Raw genomic sequence first — 20,243 nt, 5'->3', positions numbered from 1 at the left:
CTATGGGCACATTTTCTAAAATAAATTTTGCGAGCGAGCGAATCGAGCGAGAAAAATAGAAAGAAGAAAACATTAATTATGTTGAAATGTTGAGGGAGTGAAATAAACGAGGGTGGTATAATTGTAATTTCGATATTTAATTTTTTTTAAAGATATATTCGGACACCTTGCTGCCCGAATATGACAATATACTGCTGCCTACCGTAGCAACAAGCAGAGTTGGCAAAAGACTTAACTCCGTTTCGTTGGCGATCAGCCATGCAGGCAGCCAGTGAAAACGATTTCGTTTAATCAAATTATGGAAATGCAAGGATTTTTTTAAACAAACAGGATTTTGTTATTTCTGATTAAGGTGTCATATGAAAGGGTAGAAAATGAACTTTCTAGAAATGTGATTTTTTTCTTTAAATTCAAATACCGCCCGCCAAATGACTGTTTGGTACCCTCTCTTCAAATTGTTTTTATTCACTCATGCGTTAAATGTGCAACATTATGAGTTGCATCAAAATTGAAAGAGGAGGATCTAAGTTTTACAAATATGTGTTATTTATTAATTTTAATTGTGATTAAGTTATGCGGATAAAACATCGATAAGTCTCGGTTTCGTTTTTTTCTGGGACGCACTGTATACCCTGGCACCTCGCTATCAAATCAAAGAATATTCGGGCGCCTCTAAATAATTATGAAGGTATTCAGGCATTTTGCTGCCGGAAATAATCTCGTTTTAAACCTTACGAGCGAGTGAAGCGAGAGAGGAAAAAAGGTACTTCATTATCTTTAAAACGTTTTCTCCTCATGAAAATCTATCAAGGCCTTTTTTCACTAATTTCACATAATTTGTTTTTCTCAAAATTGACGTTATTAATAACTTTTTTGATGTAACCAAATTTCTCTCACGGCACACCGGTTTAAAACAGCTGGCCTTATTCACTAAAATATAGAAGAAGCCGTGTTTAATTTTATGATGATCATCGCTACTTTGATTTTCGTGTGATTAAACCAGCTCGAAAATGCAAAATTCCCACTGTAAATGACAAGTCGATTTATTCGATAAGCGGCGATATTATTTTACAAGGCATCGATATTGGTTCACACTGAAAATTGAAAGTATTAAAGGAGGGCAGTCGGGGCAAGCGAAGAAGAGATGAGACAGCGTTTATTGTTGGAAATCTACTTTCCATATCTAAATAAACACGTCTCATAGATTTTTTCTCCCATAGTATATTTTTCATATGGTTACAACTTTATTTTAACAGAACATAATTGTCACGTCTATGTTGACTATATTGATAATACTAATAATAATTGTGCAGAATAATCAATATAGTTTTTGTACATCCATCTAAATCATGAACAAAAATAATTTCCCAAGTCTTAGAATCTCTATTCTGTAACCGGTCGGTCACTTTCCATCATCTCATGTCACAAGACGAAGGAAGTAAGCCCGGCATGTATATATCCCTTGACGCTATAGCTTCTCACTCCGAAGCTCAGGCCGAGCTGAACGGTCGAAGGCTCGCAGGGGGTCTGCCGCAGCTCAGTATAGGGTCGTCTATACAGGCAAGAACCATGCATCATGTTACTACTTTATGTGGTGGTAACATACAAAGTGAGAGCTTTGGAGAAAAAGTGAAAGTATTGTTTTAAGGTATGAACTCATGAACTCTTGATAGTGGTGCATTTTTTAAACCTACATAAGTCACATTACTGCCTGAAAGGAAGGGGTCGGGGTTGCAATGAGGGCGGCTGTAGATATTGAAATTGCTTTTGTATTCTGACGGGCGTGGTGGCCATTTTTTTAAAGGATTAATAAGCTGCGTTGCCTCATTCATTTCAGTGTCAAAAATTATCCAAAAAAATTACTCGAGAAAATACAGGAATTTGATAATGCACAGACAGCGGAGAATGATGTCACAAAGCCCCACTCGGCCACTCCCGCTCCGGCAAAATTGGAGCGTTGCGCTTATTAGTCATTATAAATGTCGTTTAAACTAATTAGTTAAAATATATCATATGAATGTTCTCTCGGGATTTTCACAGCATAAAAGCGATAAAATTAATCCATAAAATATTGAATGGCAAAGAGGCAACAAAGAAAAGTGACCCTAGATAATACATGTATTTTAATGGAATTTAAAATACGTATAATTACCAATAACCCCGCAAAGGGGCAATAGTTCATTTTTTTTGTGTATGGTTAGTTTTTCTTTCTGATAGAAGCATCCTTGACTGTAAATACATTTTTTTGTAAAATGGTCTATGCTGAAGATAAAGTCCTCCCTCCATCCCTCCTTCGAAAAGATCTTGGACATCATATTATTTCGTTCACACCGATATCACTCCGAATTCTCTTCACAGACCAATAACAGAAAACAAAAAATTTAATGTTTATAAGAATAATTTCATTTATATTAAAAGCCTTATTTGGACATCGAAAATAGTCGTTTTACTAATTGTCCGACTAAATCGCAATGGAAAAAGGCCAAAGAACTCTCACGAACTGTGTCTAGAGTCTAGACACCATTATCTTTCTTGAGTTTTGGCAGAGGGTCGGTCTTGATGCAGGCCCCCAACGGGCCCCCAACTTGCTGCTGTTTAGAGACTATACCACTCCGGGTTGTATAATTCACGCATTTCGTATTGGCCTATAAGGAGCCAATGTGACGGATACTTTGTAAGATGAGAAAATAGTTAATCGGGTAGAGACACATTACAGGATTCATGTTGCGATGAATTTTCTGAGAAAATATTAATCAGTTTGAGAATCATTGGTTTTAATCACACAGCAATTAAAAATGGGCGCCAAAATCGGTTCAAACCGCAGAGCTGTTCAGAGTTCAGTGGTCGGGACTAGGTGTAGTAATTACGCACACATGTGAAATAGTTTCTCTCACTTTGACCTCAAAGCCATCAGCAATAATGACCATGACACCATATTACCCATACTTCATGCAATGGGCTGTGATTGTCATACTAAACAGTACGTGTAGAATTACACAGCGTTGGATCTCATTCGATATTTCAATTTGCTTCTTTGCTCAACTGGTAATGGTTGATGAAGTAACGTAGAACATAGAAACTACAATACTAAATTGTTTACGATATAAATATCAATACCACATTTTGTGTGCAATCTATGATCAGGCAAGGGTACTCATCAAATCTAATAAAAAGAATGACGTTTATCGTTCTTATTAGATTGACCGTCTATTATTTAAAAAATAATAATAATAATAAAAAACTGTATACTTGTGGCTAGCTGTCATGGATGCATGGGCACAATTTCACCGGAGGGGGATGGGGGGGGGGGGGGGGGGGTCATCTCTTATTCGATGATCAACTTTGTACTGTCATTAGAGTGTGCTAAACGAAGACAGGTATTTTCTTGTGAACATTTTTAAAGTGACATCCTTTTTTTTCAGCGCTTCCATGTAATAAAGAAATTGAAACCGTTGAAGAAATATTAGATTTTAAAAAATATATTACGAAGGTCATGACTGTATCGCTGCGGAAATCGGCTGTCGGAATATTGTTGGTTCAACATTCTCCGGGAAGGGCCCAGGGGGTGTTACCCATTTGCATACAATTATGAAAATGTGAACACTTACTTTCATTTACAACGTTATTCTATAATTCAGCATTTTGTTTTACTAAAGAAAATATCCATTTTATGACATTGTGTTATTTGTGTATCATTGTGTTTATGCTGGAGCTCATTATTGACAAGGCGTTCAGAGTTAATACATTTCGGAACAATAACAGCATGAATAGTAGTATTCACCTAAAAACTGTAGGGGCATGCAAAAGGGAAATGAGCGGATAATAATAGACGTTACTAATATAAGCAGACAAACTCTATAGGAAATGTATGATGATGATGATGATAATGACAACATGACCTCAATGGTGACTTAAAGTCTATCACCCTATAGAAGAAAAAGCACTCCACAATGAATTGAATGTCCCAGCACCAGGGGGGCGTCGATCATCATGAAATGGTAATATAATGATGACCTCACAATAGGAAATTTAAATAGATTGTTGACATTATAGAATTAACAGATCTTGTCTCGAAACTTACAAAGTATAGTTATTTTCGCTGTTTTGGTGTTATTGTTATTATCATTTTTAATATCAACGCCATCATAATCATCAACACCATCATAATCATCATCATTATCAGCATCACCACCATCGTTGTTGATGTTGCTGATGCTGTTGTTATTGTTATTATTATAATCCTCATTATTACTGTCATCATCATTATCATTGTCATTAGTATTACTATCATTGTTATTTTTGCCCTCGTCATCGTCGTCGTCGTTGTTGTCGCTGATGCTGTTGTTGTTGTTGTCAATCCTCATTATTTTCATCATCCTTACCAATCATCACCATCACATCATCATCAACAGCATCAACACCAACGCTATCATTAACTATTTGGAATATGCCCCTTAATGGATGCCATTTGTGGGCCGACCTATGACCCCTGGGGGGGGGGGTGTTTCACAAAATTCCCAAGTCGAACTTAACTCTATCTGTTGGACTTAAATATTATGAAAATCCATTTGTAGCCTTAAAATGAAATATATTCAAAAGCAAAAATTCAAGTATATTAGACTTTTCATAAATTCCATATCAAGAACATGAAATCTCTTTGATAATAGACAATAATTTATGATTAATTTGAATCAACAGTTTATGCCTTTTAAAATAACTTTTACAAAATATTTTCAATGATACTAACGGCTTTCCATAATTTTTAAGTTCAACTTAGGATCTTTGTGAAACACCCCAGGCCCTGCAGTGGATGCACTACAAGTGCACTATACGTAACTGATACATTATGGATGGCATCCCAAGACAGTGGCCTCCCTCTCCTCATTCAGAATGTGGTTTGGCGCCCCTGCCCCTTGCGAAATCGATATCGGAATAGCACGACTAATTTTTTCCCTATAAAAATAAATAGATTCGAGAGACATGGATGTCAATGTTGTGACATTAATATCATGATTATGTTCCATTCTCTGTTGGAAGTATGCAATCACGTACGTTTTAGTACTTCCTATTATGATAACATAAACTCAAAATGTGTGTTTTTTTTTAATGTAGTTTCTTGTAAGTTTTCATGATACTAAATAATTATTGTTTTTTAAATAGATTGGAGTAAATAACATCATCTGAGCAGCAGCGACTAATAATTGTATTGGTCTATCTGAGGCTCTCCTTGCCCGTCTCCTTGCTCGCACTGCTGGTGTGATCAGCTTTTAATAATAATTATTTGTTGATAGCTGAACTGGTTATTGTTCGCAATTGCACAACATATTATACAAAAGGGCATTGTGGACAATTTTCATGTGCCGTTTTCATGTGTTTAAATCGTCTCGATAAAACTACATTAACACTCATTATCATTATCATTAAGCGGATCAAGCAACAGATATACGAATATTATAATAATATCTTATACATGCACCATTTCCTTGACACGATCGAAGGTATAAAAGATGGAGGGCACCGAGGGGAACAAATTAGACAGTGTCGAAGCGATGGAGAGAAGAATACCTGATTCGTGATGAGAGGGGGGAAATTATAAAGATGGGGGATAATTTGCGAAGTCGTCATGCCGTGAAATGAGGATAGATTAACATGGGATGCGATGTGTTTCATCTAAACAGTGTCTAAGCATCAATATCGTTCAGAGATAATGAAGCGCGGTGAAAAGCGCAAAGCCCCGCCGTTCACGCTGTCTTGACTTTAGCGCGAATACGATGTCGTGGGTTCATGGCCATTGTCATGAATATATTACGTCACTTTCATGAAAAGAAGAGTCGTATTAACTTGCAAGGAGGAGTATGAAAGAAGATATCAAACACCGACAAGGTGACGTGCCATAATAGTCTTTGTCACCGTCACCACCACTATGACTACCACCATAATCTGCATCATCATGATCAATATTTCAGAATCATTATCACCATCGTCATCATCATTATCTCAACACGATCATGATAATGATCGTCACCCTCACCATCATCATCATCCATTAATTTACAGAGCTTTTCCTCCTCCTCCTCCTCCTCCTCATCATCATCATCATCACCATCACCATCATTATCATCACCGCTGTTATTATCATCGATCCTTCCATGCAATATATTACGAGCAAAACAAATTGATAACGCTGTATGCTGCTTTAATGTTAACAAAATTCATGTTATTATAATTTATTTGAAACCAGTGTTCCTTTTTAAACACGTTAATTCTCTCAGAGTCGTTCACAGTAACACCATTGGCGAATGTGGCACATCTAGGTGTTATGGCATCTGGGGGCAAACAACGAAATTGCGGCATTTTGTTTGGTCGCAATTTAACCCTTTAAAAAATGCAATTTCTTATCCATTATTATCCATTTAAGATACTGCTTTAAATGTGCCAATTAACCCTCACTATGAACATGACTGACAATGAGAGCGGACAAAATATACAGTTCCTCAGGTAGACAAAGGAACATCCCTTCACAGCTATTATGTAAAAAGGTGAATATGCATGTGACACCTGTTCTACACATTTTTACATAATAGCAGTGAAGGGATGTTCCTTTGTCTACCTGAGGAACTGTATATTTTGTCCGCTCTCATTGTCAGTCATTTTCATAGTGCCTGTGTGAAGGTGCATAATTATCAACAACAGCAACAACAAAAAGTACATCGAAGTAGTGTATAGTCTTACTTAAAATTGATGATAGGGTCGTAAAGAAAAGACAGGACATGATCAGAGGGGCAGAAGTAGCCCTCTCCCATTAATTATTGGCGACCCCGAAGTTTCTAATGTATCACTCCTGCTTTAGCTATAATAGAAACAATGTCCTTTACTTCGCAATAAAAGAAACGGGTCCCTCTCTTATCTTTTGTTCATGTTTTTTTTGCCCTAATTCTTCCGTGCTAGTTATAATTAAGTGCCCTTCATACCATATTTTAATAATATATTTTCCAGGTGATTTTTTTTCTTCAATATGAATGAGCAGTCCATTGTTTATGCATATCATAGCATCACAAATCGTGGCAGGTAATGATGAAAAGTATACAGGAAACGGGTGTATGTTTTTCTCATTGTCAGTAAATAAGAGGACACTTTTTTTTTTTTTTTGGTCTCGAAATTTGAAAATTTGATATTTTGTTCCGGTTGGGGGGGGGGGGGGTAAGGTCACCTTTTTTAGGTCAGCCATTGGCATAATTAAAAAAAAAAAAAATTATTACAAAAAAAAAAAAAAAAAAAAAAATCAAAAGGGGGGGGGGGTTTCACAAAAATCATACACAAAACATACACATAAAAAAACTCAAGGGGGGGGGGAGGTTTAACCCCCCCCCCCCCCCCCCCCCCCCCCCCCCCCCCCCCCCCCCCCCTGCGTACGCGCCTGCATGCACTTATTAATACTTGTAAACAAAAAAATGTTTGGTTGTATCTAAATTCATTGAAGAAACATGCAGGTTATATGCAATTCAAAATTCATTAAAAATGAAATGATTCTCAACGTTTTATTATGTCTTTGATTTTATCATGGTCAATTTTGATTCTAATACTCTTATACTGCTATCACCCACACCTTTTATTTTAAATAGACTTGAGTTAATTGCGCTACTAAGAACACTCTGTAATAGTCCTAGTTCTTGTTTTATGTTCCTATTCACCCATTATAACCTTCGTCAGTCCCTCATCAGAATCCCACAGTGTCAATTCAGCAGTCATTTGCAACTTCATTCGGAAACATTATTATTATTATTTTCTGTAAAAGAGAATTCACATTATTCCCTAAATAAACGCACGAGTATAGAGAGGAAACCGGGAGGAAATGTTGGGCTAAAATGTAACGGGGCCTCTTACGTAGACTTGTCATGAATGTAGGTCAGTTTATTATTACAACTCCTAATAAATCACATTTCCGGTATCCCACTGGCTAAATTAAAATTGATTATTTGTAAACACTTCATTGCGTTTTGGTGTACTTTGATTCGTTGATTATGCTGTAATAGATTAATGACGTCAATATTTTAACCACCCTAAGCTTGTTAAAAGATTTTGTTAATAACCATCATGAGGCCTATTTTATGATTATTGTGATCTCCCCAGAGGCGGATCGAGGATTGCGGGGGGGGGGGGGGGATCGGGAATCCCGTCGGCTCTTCTTGACATGCATATCCTTCCATTATATAAACCCCCTTTAAAAATCGACCCATTCATGCTATACCACTGCCTCTGATCTGTATGATATAAAGGAAAATTGTTTCCTTGAAATTTGGCCTATTGCTGTACATGCAGAAACATAATCCCTGCAGTAATAATTTTACAAAACTATACGCACTTAATAAAAGAGAAATAATGCAATATAATATTATATTAAATTATTTCTAAAAAAATCTTTTTGTCGTATCCCAATATTGCAATTGACTCATTGTTTTTCAAATATCTCCACATATTTTGTTACATGTAGAATACATTATATAGGCCTACATGCTTGATTTTCTTGAGAAACTGAAAGAATAGATAGTCATAATACTCTGCGCAACTTGCTATGAGTACGCTGGGTCGCCATAATAAGCTCCGACGTTTTGCACCCCTAGAATTACTACTTATTCCTCAAGGAAATGAAAGGGTAGATGAAATACATTGCGATGGAAATGTTATCAATTAGTTAAATATTTAGAAATTCATCTCCTTCTATTTAATTTTCCGACTTTTCCACGACCAGTACCAGTATTCTTATTCTATTTAGGTAAATTATCCATATATCCCTTCATTCGCTATACAGGGGGCGCAAAACGTCGGACCTTATTATGGCGACCCAGCATACTCTGAGCAAGTTGTGCGGGGCTCAACTAATTAACAAAATAATCGAGACAATGTCTTGAAAAACCTGTTTCTTCAATTTTGTTTAAAAGTTCACGATTATTGCTCTCAGACTGATGGAACTCCTAAACTTAACCCTGTGGCCTCGAACCCCCTTCCTAATAATGACCAACCTGGTGATCATCATAAGAATTTTGTCAGAGGGGCACTTTAGTAGGAAAATGCCCCCTTCAATACGTCCCGATTGCGATAGTTCTGCACAGAGCCAGTAGCTCAAAAATAAAACAAATATTATAACAAAAATTATCGGTGTGTATCATTTGCATGAACATATCAATTCCCTATTTCATTATGCATGTTGTTGTGTCTCTATCATAGCCGTTACATTTTGAGCATTATTGTAATCATCTAAATAGGTCTAAGCACGATATAGATACAATTGTTTTTCTTCCTGAGCTTTCAAATTTGAATTGAACCTATTTTCAAATAACCGATCGGACCCAATTTGCAATAAGCCTTTACTAGTAGGCCCATTATAGGAAAGTATCTCAGTTTGAGTGTCATTGGAAATCGCTCATTTCGTATGGTGTTTTTGTATATATATTCATGCACATTGCATCATTATTTCCTGTACACGCCCGAAACAAAGAAAAAAAAATGCATTCCAAAAAATGCCTCTTTCAACCATTATTTTCCATGATTTGTGTGATCTTTGCTTTGTTTAAAATCATAGCCCAACTCTGAAAACCCGATCACACTTAAATGATTTCAGGTGAATTGATTTTTCCCATCACCATTTCATTGTTCACTTGCAATGAAATGAAAAAGAAAATTTGAATCAATAATTTGATTGAGCGTAGCAGTGTAACAGGTCTTCGTTAATATCTATTCAATTCGGCACACGCTTCGCTATGTTACAAACGGGGGTGAGATACTAAAGCCCGTTGTCTCTTTCAGTTCCTTTATTTGCTTCTGCTTTCCCATTCTTCGGAACAAAAAAGCGCGAGCGTTGAAGCCTACTGTTTTCAGGAAAAAAGTAAGCTTTTGTTGTTTCGGCAATATATCAAATAATTGCCTGTCATTCCTCAAGCGTGCCTCCTCGTCTCTTCGCACGCTTTCCAATGAATGGCGAGGCGAGTATTTCGCACTACTCGCCCGATCCGAGCACTCTCGGAGTGACTCGACCGTAAACCGCACACAAAATTTAATGTATGAAAACACAGTGTAGCCGCATCACATATACTATAAATTGTGCGGATTAACAATTTAGTCTGCTAAAGTAAGGTTTTAATTCATAATATTGCATGCATTACGGAAATTACATCTTTGTTTTTGAGACACAAAGAAACTGTAATTAGATAGAGACACTGCATGGATGCCAAACATTTAGCAGGTTGATATAGTTCGGAATGCGAATTACACCGCGGAGGAATACCAAATCAGACCACAACAACAAAGCTGATATAGCGAGAGACAAGAAAAAGATGTCTGCCTGCTTGTTCGTGCTATCTCTGAAGTCGTATTGATAACATGTGTATTGCCCTTTTCTGATGTCTAACGGCGCCTGCCTGTAAGGACCAGTGGAATTGTTCCACAGGATATATTTTATGTGAATTATGTTGTATACCTGCCATCGGACATTAATTTTGGAGCGGTGACTGGTCAGAAAATCAGGTATGTTTAACTCGAAAAATCGTAGGCTGCTTCTATCGCCTCTATCTCAATGCGACCGGGCAATTCACGCGGAGAGTGTAGCGATTGACCTGTAAGTGCCCATAACGCCGCACAGGGGGCTCTATGGCTAGTCGCTGAACGGGAGGTTTCGGGCACAAGTGAACTGGAACGACTAGGGGTTGAGATCTTCCCACTAACTGCCAGTGCACTGTCATTATTATAAAGCCTGTAAGCTGATACACTTTGCAAGTGATATTACAAGTATTGTCATATCATAACTTGGGTTATGGTTATCTAGTGTCTAGATTAAGAAATCTAATCAATGTTCCTGATGAGTGATATGTTAGATGATATTGATAAACTTTAAAAAAAATCTAGATTAGCATGATGATAAGTATAGATTTTACTGCGACTTCATTAGACAGAAATAACTGTCTAGTAGACCCTATGGGGAATTAATAGAACTTACTTTTGTCAACCTTTCCCATACACAGACCGTAACCCGTAACATGAAAATATAACTTATAAGGAGTTAGACTACTTTCAGCTAATCTGTCCTTTTTTAAAAGTGCATTGCGTTTAACCTGTGTGACGCGATGTGCTTGAGCTCAGTCTCTGTGTAGAGGCGGTCAGTGCAGCCAGACGCATAGTCTCAGCGAAATCATCGGTTCACCGTCGATATCATATGAAACTTTCGGTCTAACCCGTACCGTGACTGTGCTTATGACTATTGACGTGCGCAGGTGGACGTGCGTTGGCCATAGCCGCAACTTGAGAGTTGAGTGGTAGTGGCTGAGCTGAGACTGAGCTGTGGCAAGTCCATGCAATGTAATCTAAGGGATCGCGAATGTCCAATTTAGTCAACCCCTACATTTTTGGGTTATGTCATCGACCTTCATTGAGTGTGTACTTTCGCACCAGGTGCCTAAAGTTAAACACGTGATTTCGTTGATTCTGTTTAATGAAATACAAATCATCATCATCTGATAAACGGGAGTGAGCTGTAGATAATAATAATAATAATAATAATAGCCTAATAGTTCACTCCAAATTTTATTAAACCGAAAACGGAAATTCTTTTTGCCCAATTGATCGTGAGCCCGGCCGCCACTGAGCAGCACCAGATCAACGTTGCTCTATCCCTTATTGTTGAACGCCAAACAAGATAGCAACAACTCCCATCTTTTAACGTCTTTTGATATGACGCGGCCGGGGTTCGAACCCACAACCTCCCGGTTGTGAGGCAGACGCTCTACTGACTGAGCCAACACTCCGGTCGTCTTCCGAAATATAAGTTCAACAAAGGCAAAGGAAAGACCTTAATGTGAGACTTTTGATTTACGCTTTAGAAGGAGTCTTTTCTGTCCATTTTATGTAACAGAATCACATTTTTAGGCATACGGTCCAAAAGTACAATTAAAACTTTATGAAAATAGAGATTAGTTTCGTGTTAAAAGTGTCTTCATTCTGCGATTTGATGGCAATATGCCATCAACTACATGTACTTGTACTTGTATTAATTTCTTTCAGGAAGTGCCCATGATAGCTGTTTCTGTCTGTGGTTTAAGGCTGTCCCAGATAATCATGTTATAAAAGTAAATGTATAGGCCCTTGTAAGTATATAAAGAAAGAATTGTTCTACAGGTAGTAGAAGTGGACTTTATTTGATAACTTGTTAAATGTGTTCTATCAATTAGGATACACCAAATGTTTGAAATATAAAAATTACCCAATTTTTAATATATGCAGTAGGGTGCTCATTATCAGAAGTTAAGTTAACTTTGTTTGCACATCAATAGTGTAGTTTACATGTGCACATTAACTGGATATGCATTTAATTGGATGAAATGTAATGGTTTGTTCATATTTTGCAATTTAAGTGTACACTTCCACGTTCGTACAGTACATTGTGTGCTCCAGAAATTTCTTGTGTTTGATGTGTTTGAAATGATGTGTTACTTATATTTTTAAATAGACTTGTGAAGCATAACAACATCTGAGCAGCAGAAAACCAGTTTGATTGGTCTATTTGGGACTCTTGTTACAGGTACTGCTGGCGTGACAAGCTGTCAACAGTTATCTGTTGATACCTGAAGTTGATGTTGTTCGCAATCGTACATTATATACAACCCCCCCAAAAAAAATCCTATGGCAAGACATTCATGAAAATACAGTTGCCACTCTTTACCCGGGATATGGGTACATGTACCATTTGGAAGAAATACCTTAAATGCTTGAGCAACTTACGCAAACTCGGCTAATATATTAGCAATGATATAGAGTACCAAGTGTGACACCTTACTGGCCAAGCTGTCAAGGTGGCTGGTTCCAAACAATCTTGCAAAAGCATGGTGATCACACCAAACACTGAATTTGCAGTGTTCCAGCCTGTTGCTTGAATGGTTTTGCGGTGAACCTAATGCGCAGGCTCTTTTGTTTGGAACCAACAACCTGGACGACGAGCGAATATGATGTTAGCACTTTATTACTCTATAGATACTTTAAATTAATGTTGTGTAGATTGCACTTTTGTGTGTTATTTGTGTAGTATTTGCTGCACTACATTTATAATTTTGTTTAAATCAATTTATTGATTGTGTTTATCCATTCTGATCAGTCATATTTTACCCTGGTTTATGGTGCCAGGTACATGTACATCTATTTTTCTTGAACAGTCGATCAATTTTCTCTGGACAAAAACTAATGATGTTAAATTGGGGATGTACAGTACTGTACATGTAATTTACAGTCAGTAGATCCCATTATAACAGTTTGATTAATCATTAATTGATTTAAAGAAATTAAAATGTTTTGATTAAATTTTAAAATTCTGACTTCATTTTGGTGTTGGTAGTTTAGTGTACATGTACATTCATGTTCTACCTCTGCATGGTTGTTGTGGCCATGACTTTTTCATGAAGGACTCAAGATGGGGTAAGACACTTGTTTTCAATGGTTCAAGGTGTGAGGAAGTGAAGGAAAGTAGAGTTGAACAGTAATACAGTATGCAGGTGTTTGTTGAACAACGCAGTTGCACAAATCAAATTTTATTTAAAATACAGTTCAGCAATTGAACATTGAACATAGTTTTTAAAATGTCTGGCAACTTCCTACTGTGCAGTAAATATGAATTTGAAAAGTGATTGTTAAAAGTATTAAATTTCAAAGTATGACTTTCAATTGTTATTTTTTATCTGTCCAGAGCTAACATGACCTTCACTGCACCTCTTTTGTCATAGCAGACTATTTACACTAAAAATTAAAAAAAAAGAAAATCCAAAATAGAATATCCAGATGAACATGTAACCTGATTATCATTTTCTAAAACATTGCACTGTCAGCGATCTTCATAAATCTTCATATAAGCACAGTAGAAAAAATAAATAAAAAGAACATACTTATTGCATTTCCCTTTATAATACAGAGTTCTGGTAACGAAAAATAAATAATTTTCCCAGAATTAAATGGAACTTACATTTTTGTGTACATTGATTGTTCAAGAATATGGATCATGATGCTAAACCAGTTTGCCACAAACTACCATAGCTTTGTGAAAAAGCAAGAAAATGTTTAAACTAAAAATTAAACTAATAATGAGTTGTGCTTTACAGTTTACAGTGCCTGAGACTTGTTAATGCAGCACATCTTATTATTTGTTTATTTTCATGGTTCTAACAATTCATCTACAGTACTGCATGATAAACAATCAAACCTACAGAAGACAGCCACCCCCCCCCCCCAATAAAAGAGTTCAGTTTAATAGAAATCATGACAGATTAGCTTTGAAATGATTATAGTATAAATCTTCCATGTTTATTATAAGTCTGTTTACAATGTGTTTATCTGTTAGTGTTAGCCTATCTACATTATATGTGTACATGAATGCTCAAAATTCCTGTCAACATTGACATTTTGAAGATTCAATTGAAAGATTTTAGAATGCTTTCACAGTGTAATATATTCCTCAATCTCACATTGATTTGATTGATTGACTGATTGATTCAAATAGTTTACCTGGTTGCCAGCAAAGTGAGCTTAGAGCCAACATGTACAGTACTGTATGTGTTAGAATGAGCCACTAGTGGTCTTGGAGATGTGGACTAACAGATTTAAATCTGATAATTACTGTGATACTTCACCATTATTATTATTGTACTCCTGCATGTTCCTTGTATGCAGGTTCTGTACATGTACAATGTACTGTATGTTGCCCTCTATAAACAAGCCTGTCTTTTCTGTCTTTTGAGATCTCATTAAAATGGAATTTCCCTGTACATGTCCAATATTACAGCAAATGTCCAATGAAATATTTCATGTGACATTTCCAAATTGAACTACAAATATTGCCCAAAATTTCTTTCGGTATCTTTCATTTCTGGTATAGGATTGTAATAAAAAGCGGCCAAGCCAAACAAAGTGAGTAGATATTGAGATTCTGATCTGATCTGACAAATGATCATTTGGCCAATGTTGTTCCCTCATCTCAGCTCAAAAGTATATAAATTGGATGATGTCAGGTTCATTTGTACATACTACATAGATATCAAGTCTGATTTTTCTGGTCATATAGGGTAGTTACATATCAAAAATCAAAATCAAAGTCGTTTTAATTTCAGTGATTGCTTCTTTGCTATTTATTGAACATACAATGTACTCTTCTAGTATTAAGATGATATCAGCGCACTGGGAAAGTATATGAGTGTGTGTGTGTGTGTGTGTGTGTGTTTATGGGTGCATGAGTGCGTGCCTGTTTTGTAGTTTTAAGATGATATTATATTTTATATTGCTGCTTTTACTCTGTTAATTTTTCAGAAAAAACACTAAAACAGAAAGAAAAAAAAAAAAAAAAGATGATATCAGCGCAGAACCGTCCCATCATGAATAATTATCTGATTTTAATCAAAATTGTATCATTTTGATAACGTTGATAAAGCGCAAGATGAGCATTTGGAATGCCTTTCAGTCAGGTATCTTATCTTATCTCAAACTCTACTTTACACTCGCTTACCCAGGAAATTGAGAAACCCTGTAAATGTATCCTATGCTCTAATTGTACATTCCATAATATATACATTTGCATTTTTTTAAATCTTGCATTGTAGCTAAACTAACTAATAAATTCTCCAAATTGAAATACAAATGTTCTTATTTGTCACAGTATCGTCTGTTCCGTAGGCATGTTATTTAATTTCAAAACTTATTGGAGTTTTTTAATGTGTTTGAATATTGAAGTAATTGTGTGTATGTCAGAAATATAGAGTAGTTTGAATATAATAATAGTAAAGCCTTTAAATACACGTACAATGTAGCTCCTTATTACATGAAGATGTAACATTACATTGTGCACGCAGCTGATTGAGGGATATGAGATTATGAATGTACAGTAATGTACAATGTACTAAATTGTAATGTAATAAATATGATTGTCTTCCAAAAGTTGGTTATTTCGTACTGTTTTTAATGATTCATCATTCCAGGGATACGTCAAGATGCAGAATAGCATGCCGGGAAAAATTACATCAGACAAGGAGCTGAGCGACTTGCTTGACTTCAGTGCGGTAAGTTCCAAATATGTAAATAAATACATGTACATCACATGATCATACATATTTGTGCATGTAAATACGGTGCTGAAAATGTAATGCACTTCTTTAAAATCCAATTCTCTTGCCATGCAAATCAAATTCACACAAATTATAAGAAACAAGATATTTAGTCACAACTTGTCTAATATTCCTAATTTCATGAAACTACTGCCAAAGTACCATGTGGCATTTTGAGGGAAATACTTTTGAACAATTTCTGTGTCTTTTGGACATACACAAGTCAACCTGCAAACATTGTATGAAACAGTTCTGTTTTATCAATCTCTTGAAAGTTCTTACCCCCAAATTTTCCCTCTTTCACCGTGAAGATATATAATTTGTGTGATAAGGCATGTTTAATAACAGCTTGAATTATTTCCTAAATATCCGCTGTTGTAATTCTTATTTCGTTTGAGAATATGAGCACTAAGTGCAGAAGTAATTTCAAGTGAATATTACTATTAGCAGACATTGACAAAAAAGCACTGTCAAAGGTTTGATAAATAATGTAATAAGATTTTTGTCTCTGCACCTTTGATCAACTGATACAGTTGAACAATAGATGATTGTCAATAGAAACTAATTTTGAAAGAATTATTAAAACCTTGTGGGAAATCATCCTTGATCACATTCCTTGTAGGCATTCACCTAATCTTTTGACAATGTTCAATAGAAGCAGTTTAGTTTCATGATTCCGAGAGGCCCATTTTCCTTTTTTGAAAGGTGTGCGGAAATTGATAATAAAGGTGTACTCCTGGACCACTTGTGTAAAAGATTAAAAATCATAAAAGTGAAATTGTTGATCCCTCATTTTCTGTAGAGACTTTGTTTGGAATTGGGAAATTTGCATGAAGTCAAGATATTTTCTTCATGTTTTATTGCACAGTATATATGTCCTAAGTTATCTCTCAAATAACTTTACAATGTACTTAATACTGAGCACAAAGATTGTCTTCATTTAAACTAGTTCCCGCTTTATTGCATAACAAATTTATAAGGCAAATCATACTTTTCAAACATTAAAACCTTGTGTTGGTATATCTTTTTACGGTATTTGATTTTACCGCATACTGTTCATGCCAGAGACTGGCTGGAAGCATGGTTGTGTGTTTTTCAGTTTAACATTACCGGTATATGCATGTATTATAAATGCGCTTGATAAACAAATGCATGTGGTAAATGTGATAGTTACAATGTCACCACCAACAATCTGCATTGAGGTGTACACTGTACATTGTAGCAAGTTATTTGACAAAGATTAACATTCTACTGTTGCATAAATGATCAGACAGTGTATTCATGTATATATATATTAGTGCTCAACTTTAGAGATATAAGAAAAAGTACTCAACCATTTTTAGAAAAAGAAAAAGAAAGAAGAAGAGAGTGAGGATTTATCATTGCTAAATCTATGTATATTTATATGTTCAAACTGTACACTGATGAACTAGAATTTGAAATTATGTAGAGCAAATTTACTATTTTTTTCATGTTTTGCATAAATCTTTATGCAAGTATTTGCACTAGTTATTTTTAATAGCTTTCATGTTTGTTTTAATCGGTATTTCAGTCTCCTTTACAATGAATTCCAAGTGCAAGGAGATGAGTAATGACTTACCCTGTGAACAGTCCCATATGCTGTTACTTGTGTGCTCAGTGAGGCGAGTAGAAGAGATTTCAGCCACTCAAAGATTACACACCGTGTTGTATTCTTTCCTGTTTTGTGGGGTGAACCACATGAAATTTAAGATCTTGACGCATTACTTTTTGAGTGATTGGTTAAATATGATACATTACACATACATGATGTTAACCATGAAGATATTCATTTAACTCAATAAGATAATAAATATACCGGTATAAGAACAAAATATGCTAGTCCTAAATGTAATCAATGACAATAATTAAAGCTGATTTTGGATAATAAAGTCCCAACTGATGAGAATCCTGTTACTAAATATTTGAACTTAAAATTGATTAAGCCTGTAGATCAAAAAAAGGTATTTACAAATAAAATTGTAAACAATAATTTTTGCAGATGTGCAATGTACATGTATGCTGTACATTTTGGTAGATCAAAAATTGTTGGAAATGGTGTACAAACTGTACTAATTACCTTGTAATTAATGACTAAGTATCAGTTAAATTGCAAATACAGGTACATTGTCCCCCACATACAAATGTACATGTAGGTAATCAGGTAATGACTGCCAGGTTGTAGGCATGTAGGCATGTAAACATTTATTTGGACACAAATAAAATGAACCCTTCTTTTGAATTATAAAAAGACTGTAGACTGTACATGTAAATGTACAAAATATAGTCTAAATACAGTGTACATGTACATATACTTGTATGTTTGCTGTAAATTCAATTTTAATCTTGAACGCATTTTGTTCTTCATGTCTTCTTAGAAATTTGATAGGTTTGAAATTTATTGTCAGGTCACCATATAAATATAGCTATATTTTGACAGTGCAATACAGTATGTGTATAAATATGAAAAGAATATGAAGGCTTATGAATACACATTGCAGTGATCAAAGGAAGGGCAAGTGAGTACAAGGGTTGAAGAATTTTTTTTCTTCTCCAGCTTTCAACAGCGACTTGAGTATCCAGCCAGATTCAGTTGACACGCTCAAGGGCCCACTCTGGCAGAGATAATCTCGCCCCATTATCCGCCGAAGAGCGAGAAGTGGATCGTCTTCACTCCACTCTCATATGGCTGATTTTTATCGCTGCGCATAATATTACGCTCCCCTTTTCATCGGGTTATCCCATATATATATTAGGATATGAGCAATCAAGTGCACCATTTAAGGCATAGAGGAATGATTATTGCAATTCATTAGATTTTGCTGGAAGATATCATGACCCATTAGTTAAAATATGAGTCCCACAAGTACAGAGTACCTGTATGCACTATAGTAGTATGTAAAATCGGTTTGCTGTACAACTCATCTTGCATACATGTAATGTACTGTACATTGCACATTACATGTACATGAATATGTCATTTACATGTACATGGATGCACCTGAATTATGATACATAAGACATGCAATTCAATGATAATTATTTGTTTTCCTCCAATTCAATGATTATTGATAAAACATGTACACTGTAAGTATTTCATATTCCTTGTTTTCAGTTGCTGCAAACTGGTCATTCTCATCACAAATACACTGTAAGTTCATCTACATGATATGTACATGTAATAAATACTAACAGATATACATGTATGTACAGTAGTATAGTTCTGTAATTTATAAATGTTACGAACGACCTTGTTTCATGGCAGGAAATTTAATTGCAAAGATTGTAGTGAAGAATGATTCAGTTATACACGTACAATGTAGCTGACATGTACATGTATGAGAACATTTTCTGTTGCCTTGCAATGCAGCAAAGTTCATTCACTAAAGCTGCCAGAGTAAAATATCCACTTTCTCTTGGCTATATGAATATCAAATGTTTGATCTGATTTTTCCTCTTTTTTTTCTCCTTTCCTTTCCTCTGACAATGCAGATGTTTTCCCCACCAACGGGTGAGGGTGGCCGAAAGAATGGAAATGTAGCTGCCTCTGAACATCATTCAGCATCCAACTACAAGCAAGGTAATTTAGAGTTTAATCACTTTTTTCCTGTATTGTTTTTGTGACTGTTTTGATTTAAAAGTATTGCAGTTATTATGTTGCATAATTCTTACATTGTACACGATGTGTTAATCAATATGGCAGTGTTTTTCATGGATAGATTGTCATGTTTTGAAGTGTAGGGGAAGAATTTGTTTTCTTTGCAACATAGAGTAGCAACTATTAAGAACAAGACATACAATAATTGCCAAATTTATCATAACACACCAATACCACTTACAAAATGTACATGTACATAGAGCATTTTTAAAGTATAGTGTGAGAGTAAAGTGAATCCATGAACGCTGATGGTTGTTTACAATGACTGCCAGGTTGATTTATGCAAGTGTGAGTGTGTGATTTGGGATGCTTAGAGTACTGCATCATCACTCTGAGCTCCAGTCAGCCTTTGTTTGGAGTTCTTTGTATTGAACTCTCATCAAAATACTCGCTTGAAATTAAATCATGGAAAATTTTACCTTGTGTGTTTTAAATGGGGGTTG

At 35.6% G+C, this 20,243-nt stretch overlaps 1 long non-coding RNA gene across 1 annotated transcript; it reads left to right on the top strand.

Annotated features, from left to right (window-relative positions):
- The first annotated feature begins 10,091 nt into the window (after positions 1-10,091).
- Positions 10,092-19,761, top strand: LOC115924079. The gene is made up of 3 exons (XR_004064172.1): positions 10,092-10,521; positions 15,999-16,079; positions 19,635-19,761. It is a non-coding gene; the product is annotated as an uncharacterized LOC115924079 (long non-coding RNA).
- Positions 19,762-20,243: the final 482 nt, after the last annotated feature.

This window comes from Strongylocentrotus purpuratus, unplaced genomic scaffold, assembly GCF_000002235.5.
Source record: "Strongylocentrotus purpuratus isolate Spur 01 unplaced genomic scaffold, Spur_5.0 spur5_contig_836, whole genome shotgun sequence".
Classification (NCBI taxonomy): domain Eukaryota; kingdom Metazoa; phylum Echinodermata; class Echinoidea; order Camarodonta; family Strongylocentrotidae; genus Strongylocentrotus; species Strongylocentrotus purpuratus.
Note: the sequence above shows the minus strand (reverse complement) of the source record. Positions and strands in the feature narration are given on the sequence as shown.